This window comes from Crocuta crocuta, unplaced genomic scaffold, assembly GCF_008692635.1.
Source record: "Crocuta crocuta isolate KB4526 unplaced genomic scaffold, BGI_CrCroc_1.0 scaffold290, whole genome shotgun sequence".
Classification (NCBI taxonomy): domain Eukaryota; kingdom Metazoa; phylum Chordata; class Mammalia; order Carnivora; family Hyaenidae; genus Crocuta; species Crocuta crocuta.
Window position 1 is genome coordinate 1,575,842 of NW_027527429.1, and position 11,648 is coordinate 1,587,489.

The 11,648-nt window shown below is 59.1% G+C and overlaps 1 long non-coding RNA gene across 1 annotated transcript in view; it reads left to right on the plus strand.

Moving 5' to 3' along the window:
- Positions 1-7,522: 7,522 nt before the first annotated feature.
- The window catches only part of LOC144226097 (uncharacterized), a 10,099-nt gene continuing 5,973 nt past the window's right edge, over positions 7,523-11,648 (plus strand). Inside the window, exons 1-2 of the long non-coding RNA XR_013333535.1 lie at positions 7,523-7,927; positions 8,637-8,722. This is a non-coding gene — a long non-coding RNA (uncharacterized LOC144226097). The remainder of the gene's footprint in view (positions 7,928-8,636; positions 8,723-11,648) is intronic.

The window sequence follows — 11,648 nt, forward strand, 5'->3', positions numbered from 1 at the left end:
CCGCGGGAGCGGACGGTTCAGAGAAAGCGGGATTTCGACGCTGGGGAGACGGAAGCCCATCGTTTACTTGTTTGGTTTGCGAGAACTTGGGAAGATTCTCCGGCGCAGCCTTCCGTCCGTGCCCCGCCGGGTACCGAAGGCTTTAAGGACGGAATCCGAGGCGTGTAGTTTAGAAAGGCAGCTTAAACGTGGCGTGGAATTTAATTAGCCAAGTTTGTANGAAGTCGGGCGTTAACGCACCGGGCCGCCCGGCGCCCCTCGGGTCGGCTTCGTGGGCGTGATGGCATTTTACGACATTTAGCAGGTTTCTAAGCCGGATAAGGCAGGGGTCTAGTATGTAACTTGACTACATCAAGGATTCGAGGGTGCATTTGGTCAGTTGTGAACAGACTCTTCTCCGGCGCCGCCGCAGCGGGCGTCGGACTCGGCGGCAGGACGGGGACCGAAGCCTTGTCCCCGCGGCGCACGTGCTGCGGCCAGGTGCGCGACCACGGCCGTGATCGGAAGCGACTGGAAGCCGAACACTCACGAAGACATAACAGGATCACGCCCGCCCGGCTCTCCCCAGACCACAGAAAAAAACGGAAGTGGCTGAAAGTGTCACACAAGCCGCCTCATGACACGGGCGCCCACGGAGCTCCCGCCACAGCCTCCCCTTGGTCCCACTCCAGCAACACCACTGACACCGGCCCCCCGGCCACCAAAGCCGCTTCCTCGCGTCACCCCCCAAGTCCAGCCCGGCTGGGACGGGCCTGCCGCCCCGGCTCCCCGCTTCCGCAGGTGCAGCCACAGCAAACCAGAAACGTGGCTTTGCACCCCGGCCTCTCCAAGACCACGGGCTGGTGTCACCTCCTCATCCCCAAACCCCAATGCTCAGCCGCCGTTCACCAGGCGCCCCTCCTGAAAGAGCCTGGGCATCCTCGGGATCTTGGGGTTCACAACGCCAACCACGGAGGCACCTCCTTAGCACGGCCCACGTGCCACGTATCCTGCCTGGGCAGGGTCCCCCCACCCCACTGAGCAAATCACGTGTCCTGAAGGGCCAGCGGAAGCGAGGCCGGCCAGGGAGGGAGGTGCTGCCTGGTTGGGTGGGGCGGATCCCAAGCTGCCGTCTGGTCCCCGGTGGGTCAGCCCGCCTGCCTGGGGACAGGGACAAGTGTCCGGCTATGGGCAGCGGCTCTGCTCCTGGAGGGGTTTTAGGCAGAAGAGGCTGGGGAGGCAGGGAGGGGCCGGAGGGGCCCCGTCATTGGCTCTGAGTGAGCGATGAGGGGGCCAGTCCCAGTGTCCCGGTCCCCCCTCCCCGCAGCCGACTCACAAGTGCCTTCAGGAAAGCACTGGCTCTGATTCTCTCCCTGAAGCTGGGGGGACTCCTCTTGTCCTAAGATCTGCCCCCCAGGTCGCTGACGTGATTCCTGCAGGAACGCCCAGGGGGTGGAAAGGCCCGGACAGACCCCCACTCAGGGTAGAGCCCCTCAGGAGACCCCTAAGTGCCGGGGCCCCGGGGAAGCCGTGTCAGTACAGCACGCATTTCTCCTCTAGAGCAGGTCAGGGTTCAGGGAAAGACCTTCCAAAGTCACCAAGGGGCCACAGCAGCCCAGACAGTGACAGGGGAGGAGTCAGTGCCACCGTTCACGGCCTCGGCAAACAGCCAGCATTTCTGGCACTGGCCACACCGTCCCGGGGGACTCCTCCACCACACCCGGCAGCCGTGGCTGCAGTTCACGTGTGCGAAAGGGGCCCTTGCTGTACGCCGTCCACTGTCCCGTGAAACCTGAAGTGGGGTCTCTGGAAATACCACCGAGCCTCCCTGGGTGCGTGCCGGGGGGGCCGTGCTCGGTCACAGCGCCACGAGAGGTCAGTGTCCCAGTAACCCAGCTGACCGCCCATCCCTCTGAGCACAGCGAATCTGGGTTCAGGGGCCGGCGTCTCCAGCAAGTTCACCTGCTCCGCACACCAGTGGCCATTTGTAGTTGGTGTCTCTGGGGTCCGGGCGCCCAGGACAGAGGCTGGAACTGGTGAGTGTCTGAGGCTCATTCACAGAAGTCACACACATGCACGCACACACACCCCGGCACACATACACACCAGTGCACACACTCATTCAATCACTCCGGCACACATGCACACCCTGTACACACTCACCCCATCACACGTGCACGCACATGCGCACACTCACTCCATCACAATGCACATGTGCACAGGCACTCACATGCAGGCACACACCCCGCCACACATGCACACGTGTGCACACACATGCTCACACACACACCCTGTCAGTGAACACACATACACACACTCATGTACATGCACACACCCCGTCACACATGCACATGCAGACTCACTCCGTCACACATGCACATGCATTCACACACATGCACACACACAATACACACATGCTCACACCCACACACATGCACACACTTACCCTGTCACACATGCACACACTCCCATCACACATACACACTCATGCAATACACACATACTCACGCACACCCACACACATGCACGCACTTACACATGTGCACACTCCCACACATGTGCACACATGCGCACACGCTCTGCAGACATAAGTCTCCGAGGGCTCTACGTGGACCCGCCCAGCACACCACGGAGCCCACCCCACTGTGGCTCATGTAGGAGCCTTACTCTCCCATCCAGGACACCTTCCTGGTCCCAGAGGGGCTCACGCAGCTTCCCTGGGTGCCCCACACTTGGGTACAACCCCATCACCAGCTCCGTGTCTGCCTGGGGGCCGTGGGTCCCACTGAGCTGCCGTGGCCACAGCTGGGCGGCTGTGTGAGAGCTGGCAGACACCTCGCTGTGTCACCGCTCCTTCCACGGGGTCCCCAGTGTCACCTTCTTGTTCCCAGCGGGGCTACTGCAGCACTCCAGGGGTCCACGGGGGGTAGACACGTGCAGACGTGAAGGCCCCCGTCCCAGGATGCTCACCGTGGACCCCTTCACAGCGACACTGGTGTACTTGGAAAAGTCTAGAACAAACTGAACTGTCCACTTAATGTAATCGAATTGTTCCTACAGCTGCTAGGCCACCAGTGCCCGAGGGAGCAAGCAGGCCCCACACGTGCGGCTGGCGCATTATCCCCAGATCATCTGCAAGAGCACAGCCCTGAGCGTGTGCACACGGCTCTACCTCAGGGAAGGACTGGGTGCAGACCTGGATGGCTTCACAAAGGTGCTCAGCCCTTGGGATCCACAGCAGTGGGGCAGCACACCGTGGCCTCCTGCCCTCCAAGGGGCAGTGCACCGTGGCCTCCCTCCCTCCATGGGGCAGTGCACCGTGGCCTCCCTCCCTCCGTGGGGCAGTGCACCGTGGCCTCGCCACCATCCGTGGGGCAGTGCGCCGTGGCCTCCCTCCCTTGTGGGGCAGCGTGCCGTGGCCTCCCTCCCTCCATGGGGCAGTGCGCCGTGGCCTCCCTCCCTCCGTGGGGCAGTGCACTGTGGCCTCCCTCCCTCCGTGGGGCAGTGTGCCGTGGCCTTGTCTGCCCTCCATGGGGCAGTGTGCCGTGGCCTCATCCCTCTGTGGGGCAGTGCGCCGTGGCCTCACCGCCCTCTGTGGCGTAAGGCTTCCTCAGCAGCCCACAGACCTGCGCCGTGCAGAATTAAAACGAAGTTTTCAGTGGTGTGGGAAAACATGCCTAAAATATTAAAAAGAGGCTGAGGAACAGGAACCAAATGGCATTTGTATCATGGACTCAGCCACGGACGAAGAACTCTGCCACACTGAGAAATACACAAAAAGGAAAGGCCACGTGCTTTCTGCTGAGGGTGGGCACGAAAGAGGTTTTTCCTGCTCCTTTTATTAAAAATTAAAAAAGAATTTTTTAACATTTTTTTTATTTTTGAGAGACAGACAGAGAGAGAGAGAGCATGAGTGAGAGAAGGGCAGAGAGGGAGACAGAATCTGAAGCAGCTCCAGGCTCTGAGCCATCAGCACAGGGCCCAGTGCGGGGCTCAAGATCAGAAACAGCGAGATCATGACCTGAACTAAAGTCGGAAGCTTAACTGACTGACCCCCCCAGGTGCCCCACTATTTTTTAATGTTTATTTATTTATTTATTTAGGGAGAGAGTGCACACTTGCAAGTGAGGGAGGGGCAGAGACAGAGAGACAGAGAATCCCAGGAAGGCTCTGCACTGTCAGTGAAAAGCCCAACGTGGGGGTCAGTTCCACAAACCATGAGATCATACCAGAGCTAAAGTCAGACACTCAACCTACTGAGCCACCCAGGCGTCCCCTCCCTCTTCTTTTAAATTTTCTAATTATCCAGGGACACTGGGTGGCTCAGTCGGTTGAGCATTCAACTCTTGATTTCAGCTCAGGTCATGATCTCACAGTTCATGGGTTCAAGCCTCGAGTCAGGCTCTGCACTGACAGGGTGGAGCCTGCATGGGATTCTCTCTCTCACCCTCTCTCTTTGCTCCTCCCCACTCTCTCTCTTTCTCTCTTAAAATAAACAAACCTTAAATAAATAAATAAATTTTCTATGCTATCCAAACTTACTATAAAAATATACGTTACTTTTATAATCCACGGAAGCAAAATCAGAGAAAATGGTAAATAGTGTTAAATTCATTGTGAAAGTCCACGGCCATCTTTAAAATTCCCTTAATGTTTCTGTTTTAAGAATTACCCTGCTCCTGGTGTCTGGGGGAAAACAGGAAATACATATACTTCTCTTCACAGCTCTGGTAGCCTTAAAGGAACAAGGATGAATCCAGACAGAGACCTCTCTGCAGATTAGGAGATAAAACCTATTCCAGAAGGAACTCGGAATACTTTCTGCTTGGCGTCCAGCTAACAGGTAGAATTTCTACGGCTTGACTAAACACCTAGCACTGCTTTCCCTCCCTTTAACCAACAGAAGACGGCAGAAATCACAAGATTCCATTCAGTGCACCACGTGGGCAACCGTCCATGTCCCACAGCTGCCCCAGGAGGGATCAGTCCCATGATAAAGGGCCTCTGCTCCCTGCTCCCTGTCTTACTCCATGCTTTGCCCAGAACCCCCCCGAACTTGTCCAGCAGCCAGTGTGGAAGTCCTGGGTGCTCCCTCTTCTCGGGAAGGACTGGGATGGGAGAGGAGGCTGCAGAATTGTCCTCGGGAGCAGCTCGCTGCGGTCCCCAGCGGGGAGACCCGGCACGTCCCTGTGGAGAAGAGTCTGGTGGAGACGATCAGGAGCAGATGTGAGCAAGATGGCTTGGGGGGCCGCCGCACCCAGAGAACGGGGGAGCAGGGCCCCTCCCAGAGCCACCCCACAGCCCACGGGCCTCCACTAAATCAGGATGGCAAAGCGCCCGGGAGAGTCGATGGGAGCCTTAACTGGGACAGCCGTGGTCCGGTGACGGCGGCCGGCCTGCGGAGACGATACAGGAGGTGACTGACGGCCGGGCTGGAAGGCACCGGAAAGAACAGCGAGAAGGGGCGCGCGTGCCCCCAGGCGGGAGGTGCTGCCCAGCCTCCCCGCACCAGCAAGGTGGAGGCAGTGGGGGGGGTTGCCCACCAGACGACTGGCACGGCGCAGATCCACCCCCTGAACGCCACGGCCCAGGGAACAGACACGAGAGGGCCCTGGTCGCAGAGGCAGAACTGGGCCCTGGAGCCCGTCCGGCACCCCGGCCGCAAACCCACCTGACGGTGTCTGGTCGGCGCTAGTGCTTTCTCTTTTGAATTGTGCTTTATTTTTAAGGCATTTGATGCACAGTTATTTCATATTCTCTCTCTGATCACGCCCATCTCTCAAATCCCGGTCGGTACCAGTTACCAGGTGTGCTCTCTGCCCTCCGCTGCTCAGTGTAAGTTCTGTCTTTGCACCTCCTGGCCTGGAATGAGGCGGGTGGACGCCGACGAAGGGACTCTGGGGGGACCCGCAGGCCCAGAGCCGCCGGCCGTCTCCCGGGGGAGCCACGCTGGCTACTTCCAAGGACCCGTCCCCCAGGCGGCCTCCGTCCCTGCCGTCCTGTCGCGCCTTCCCGTCCCGGCTCACGCTTTGTTTTCGCCCCTGTTTACACGCTCCCTTACTTTAGCGCAGTCCCAGCCGTGTTTAAAACGTGTTTTTCACCAGCCGGGATCTAACTGCAGCCGCCCCGCCCCCCACGCGAGCGCCACATTCCTTTCCGGCCCTGTGTCCCGAGAGCGACCCCTTCCACGGCCCAGGCCGCCCCTGCCCCCTCCGCCGTCTGTGGGCGCGGACCCCGGGCGACCCTGTGCGGTTAACAAGTCCAGAGGGAAGGGGCCTTCTACCTGCGCGTCAGGGGACACACCGCACACCTGAGAGCCGCTTTCTCTGTGGTTCCCGCCAGGCAGTGGCGCCGGCCCCACGCCGCCCCAGCGGCCGTGCTCACCGCCGGGCCCTGCACTGTCCTGCGGCTCCGGGCCGCCTGAGGACCTCGGCTCCCTCACGGCCAACATCCTCTGCCCGCAGGCCTGACAGGAAACATTTAGTAAAAGCAGCAAATAGTTCTTCCTCCATACACGGAAGGGCTCAGAGGCCCAGAAGCCTCCTCTCCTCTCGGCTGAGGCTTTGCTGCAGCCGCACATCCCTAGGAAAGGGGCCCCTGCGGGTCAGTTAGGCTGTGGGACTGCGGAGGCCAGGGGTGCGGAGGCCAGGGGTGTGGAGGCCAGGACTGCGGAGGCCAGGGGTGCAGAGGCCAGGGGTGTGGAGGCCAGGACTGCGGAGGCCAGGGGTGCGGAGGCCAGAACCGTGGAGGCCAGGGGAATGAAGGATAGGACTGCGGAGGCCAGGACTGCGGAGGCCAGGACTGCGGAGGCCAGGACTACGGAGGCCAGGGCAGCGGAGGCCAGAACTGTGGAGGCCAGGGGAATGAAGGATAGGACTGCGGAGGCCAGGACTGCGGAGGCCAGGGCAGCTCACTGAGGCACACACCAGGCTTCCCTTGAAGTCCCGCACAGCTGCCCCTGCAGAGGCAGACCTGCCTCTAGTTGGTGCCCGCTGTGTGTGCCTTGCCTTTCCGGGCTGACCCTCACCTGTGGGTGACGTTACAGTCATCAAGGTCGTCAAGGTCAAAGCGGGGCNGCCTCACCCGACAGAAACCTTGCAAACCGTCAAAATGTGCCGCACGTTTCCTAAACCCAGAGGCCAAAGCCGCCCGTCACCCAGCAAAGCTCGTCCTCACCTGTGCCTCCTGCCCTCACTCACAGAGGGGACGGCTGACACTGACACCAGCCCCCCTCCTGGGCGGGCCCGGAGCGGCGTCCTGGGGACGGGGCCCTGGGGTCCCTGTGTCCCCTCGCTGAGGAAGCGAGCAAGCCGTGGGCGCGGTCCTGTCCCCCTCGGTCCGCCCGCGGGACCGCGCAGCGATTGGGGGCCCTTGATGAGCTGGGGTGAGCGAGCGGGACGGCGGAGGAAGAGCGAGTCCGCACAGCCCGGGCGCCCAGGGGAGACCCTCTGCGCTGGGCAGGGCCAGGGCCGGAAGTGCGCTGCGAGCTGCCCGGAAACGCCCGGGAAGGCGGGGGCGGGGCTGCGGAGACCCTCAGGGGACTTCGCTTCATGCCCTGCGGCCAGCACCCCGTCCCCGCGGGGGCCCCTGCGGACGCACGACGCCCCCCAACACTGGGGGTCACGCACAGCGACGGCGACAGTGTGCGCCCCGTCGGCTGACCACACAGCCCTCGGGGGCACGGAGCTCACCCTCCCCGCCCAAGGGAGGTTATGAGTCTCCCAGGGCGTCTACACCACATCACCTGGGGCCTAGTGCCTCCCCCATCGCTGTGGCCTCTCCGAAGGGGGTGGGGGAGAGTCCCTGCCAAGAGTCATCACGACCCCCCGTCCTGCCCCCGCGAGGGCCTGGGGAAGGGCTGGCCCAGCGGACACCTGCCCTGCCCCCCAGCCTGGTGCGGGGGGCTGGGCCCCAGCACCCTCCTCCTACCTGCGGCTCTGAAGCGGAGGTCTGTACCCCCCCATCACTTGTCTGAGGGCCTCAACCGGGGCCCGCCCCTGCCCCCCGGAGTGCCGCCCGGCCCCGTCCCCGCTGAGCCCTCCAGTCTGCCTTGCACTGGCTGACGCTGCACTGCCGCATGTTGACCAGAGCAGAGTGCGCTTTGAGGTTTCTTAACCAGACTGGGGAACGCAGGCCCCCCTTCCCCAGGAGTAAGAGCTACAGACAGCTCCTCTGGGTCTGCGGGGCGGGGGTAAGGGGGGGGCCCCAGCCGCGCATCACTGTCCCTCGGCCAGGGTAAGACGGGGCGCAGGCTGGAGATAGGAGGGTGTGGGCGAGCTGAGGGCCTGGGCCCAGCGGAGGGGGCTGAGACCCCGTTCCAGCAGCCCCGCCCCGCAGTGACCCCCACCTGCTCCCGCAGGCCTTGCAGGGATGGGGTGGGGGAACAGTGGTCCGGAAGACTTTGGGGTGCAGCTCCCGGAGTTCCCTGGGGCATCCGCTCCTCCCCTGCCCTGGGCCTAAGGAGCGTGTCATTAGAAGGGTCTCTGGGGTCCTGGGGTCCCCTCGCCTCTGCTCTCAGCCAGCCAGGCCCCGCTCCCTCGCTGCACACACCTCTGCAGTGGCTCGCTCTATCTCCGTGGGAAGATCCCTTTTCTCACCACCGTGGGGGGCGGCGGTTTGAGGCCATCCAGCCACAGCGGTAACGGGTCGGTCTCCAGGTGACGCCACGTCCGTCCCCAGCTGTGCAACATGACTGTCATCCAGCTGCCCCATCTCACCGCTGGAAAGCAGAGGCCCAGAGCAGGTGAGTGAGCCTCTTGAGATCACAGAGCCGGCAAGTTCTGGAGCTGAGGCCCAAGCTCTCCATCAGGGTGAAAGGCAGCTCTGGGCAGAGGGTGGGGGTCTGGGGGGAGGACCCACCTCCTCCCGCACCCCGTCCTGCCCTGGGGTACTGGAACGACATAGCTGGGGTCAGGGGTCAGCGTCCGTCCAGCAAGGAGATCCAGGCCTGACTGACACACGAGTCCCCAAATACCCTGGGGACCAAACGAGCTGCTTTGGTTGAAATTTCAGGTTTTTCTGACATAAGCCAGGCAGAGAAACCCCTTTGGCCTAAAAAATACTCCACTTTGGGCTCCTGACCATGCCCTGCTCTCTGTACGAACACAGTTTTCCCAGCGGGCTCAGGCTATGCAAGTCCAGGAGCTAACACTCAACGACATGTGCCCTTTTCTGTATTAAAGTAGATTTTAATAAAACGCTTTTTTTAAACTGCATTTCAAGGCAATTTTCCCTAGAAAGGCCTTCCTAGCAGCTGTTTTTGAGATGCTCAACTCCTTCCCAGAGGCTTCACGCAACTAGAGCCTTGGTCCTCATTTAAATCAGAAACATGGTAGTTAAAGGATAAATTTTCTTTAAAACGATCTCTAAATAATGGAGCGCTGTTACAAAGAATGTGACAGCTTTTTATGAACTGATATAAACAAATCTTGAAAGTATGCCGTCAGGGAATGGAGTCACGCACGTCGTAGGGACCCCTCTGTGTTCATTAAGAAAATAAAAGAAGAGAGAGTATGTAGGTTTGTGACTATATGTGCGTAGTTGTGCCCTGGACACAGAGGTGATCGTTCTGATGCCTCTGGGAAGGGAGACTTCTGGACAGAGGAGGGCAGGGCTGGGAGAAAGACGCTTCTTTCCATTCTATCCCTTTTTATACTTTTGAGTTTTGTTCCAAGTGAATTATTACTTATGAAAAATTAATTTGATTTTAAAAAGGTTAAGTCTTATAAACAGAAGGCCATGTTTCTCCCATTACGCATTCACAAATCCACTTCCTTTGCACAGGCTGGTCTTACCTAAGAGGAAGATTTCAGAAGTGATTCCCACCAACTCCATTTGTAATATCAGATCTCAAACACCACAATCTCAAGGGATCAGGGCTTGCTCTTTAGAAGCTGAAAAATATATACAATTATTTTTGCATTAAAAATATGCAGGAATGCACACGGCTAGTGCACACGCTGGCCAAAATTGCCCCAAGTGACGCTCAGCCAGTGCTCTGTTCCCAATTTTATTTTATGTTTTTATAGTTTTAAAAAAAATTTTTAATGTTTCATTTATTTTTGAGAGAGAGACAGACAACATGAGCAGGGGAGGGGCAGAGAGAGAGAGAGAGAGAGGGTCAGAATCTGAAGCAGCTCCTGTCTCTGAGCTGTCAGCACAAAGCCCGACGTGGGGCTTGAACTCATGAACCACAAAATCATGACCTGAGCTGAAGTCAGACACTCAACTGATTGAGCCACCCAGGTGGCCCTGTTCCCAATTTTAAAAAGCATATGGAAGCTGTGGAAAACAGCATGAAAACTTCTCAAAAAAAAAAAAAAATGTAGAATTCGCATAGGATCCAGCAATTCCACTCCTGGGTATATATGCAAAAAAATGAAAACAGCATATTGAAGAGCTATTGGCACACCCATGTTCAGAGCAACACCGTTCACAATAGCTAAGGCGTGGAGACAATCCAGGGCCCTGTGACGGAGGAGCGGATAAGAAAATGTGGCCTGTCTGAATCAGAGAGAGGATCCAGCCTTAAAATGGAAGGACATTCCGGCATGTTGCAACGTGGATGAATCTTGGGGACGTACTCCGTGAACACTCCAGATATAAAAGGACACGTACTGTATGATTCCACTTCTGTGAGATCCCTGGGCTCATCACAGTCACGGGGACAGGGTGCAGCGGCGGGGGAGGGGCTGGGGAGCCAGTGTCTGGGGGCAGAGCTTCAGTTGGGGAGGATGAGAAGGTTCTGGCGCCTGCTGGTGCAGGTGGTTTTCCCGCAGTGTGAGTGTGCTCTGTGCAGGTGAACTGTGTACGGACATGAGCCTGCCCGGTCGCACCTGTGTGAGGGGCCATCAGCAACCGGCGGCACTGAAACTGTGAGTGGAGAGCATGCCAGGTGGGTACGGGGTGACCCATACCACAGCTGAGCAAACTGAGGCCCCGAGAAGTGAAGGGACAGCGTGGAGAAGGCTCAGGGGCCGGGGGGAGCCCTCGCGTCTGCTCCCACCCGGGGTCCATCCCGCTGCACCAGCCACCAGCGGCTGGAAGTGAGAGGTTCACCCAGAGGTGAGGGGAGGCCCCCAAAAACCACTGCTGCAGGAGCACTGGGCACTGCCACCCGCTACCAGGAGTCCTGACGGTCCTGCAGGCATTGAGCACCTGCTGTATACCCGACTCAGTCCCTGGATCCTGAAGTGAGTACAGTTAGTTCCCGCCCTCAAGAGACTCACAGTCAAGAAAAGAAAGATCAAATCAAAAATCAAGAAAGGGGAAAAAAGTCTAGAGGGGCGTTAATATGTGTTTGGTGGACGAAACAGCAGCCAAGGGATTAGCCCACTTTTCCACCTGAAGGGACAAAGGGAGGCTCTTCAGCCGGAAGCACTTGCAAAGTGGCCCCACCAGGAAGGGGGCTGTTGAGACCGGGCAGCTGGGCGTCCAGCGTGTTAGAGGCGCAGGGTTTTGTTTTGTTTTAACATTTATTCATTTTTGAGAGAGAGAGAGACAGCGTGAGCGGGGGAGGGGCAGAGGGAGAGGGAGACACAGGATCCGAAGCAGCTCCAGGCTCCGAGCTGTCAGCACAGAGCCCGACGCGGGGCTTGAACTCACGAACCATGACCTGAGCCGAAGTCGGACGCTTAACCGACTGAGCGGCCCCCCCCCCCCGGGGAACC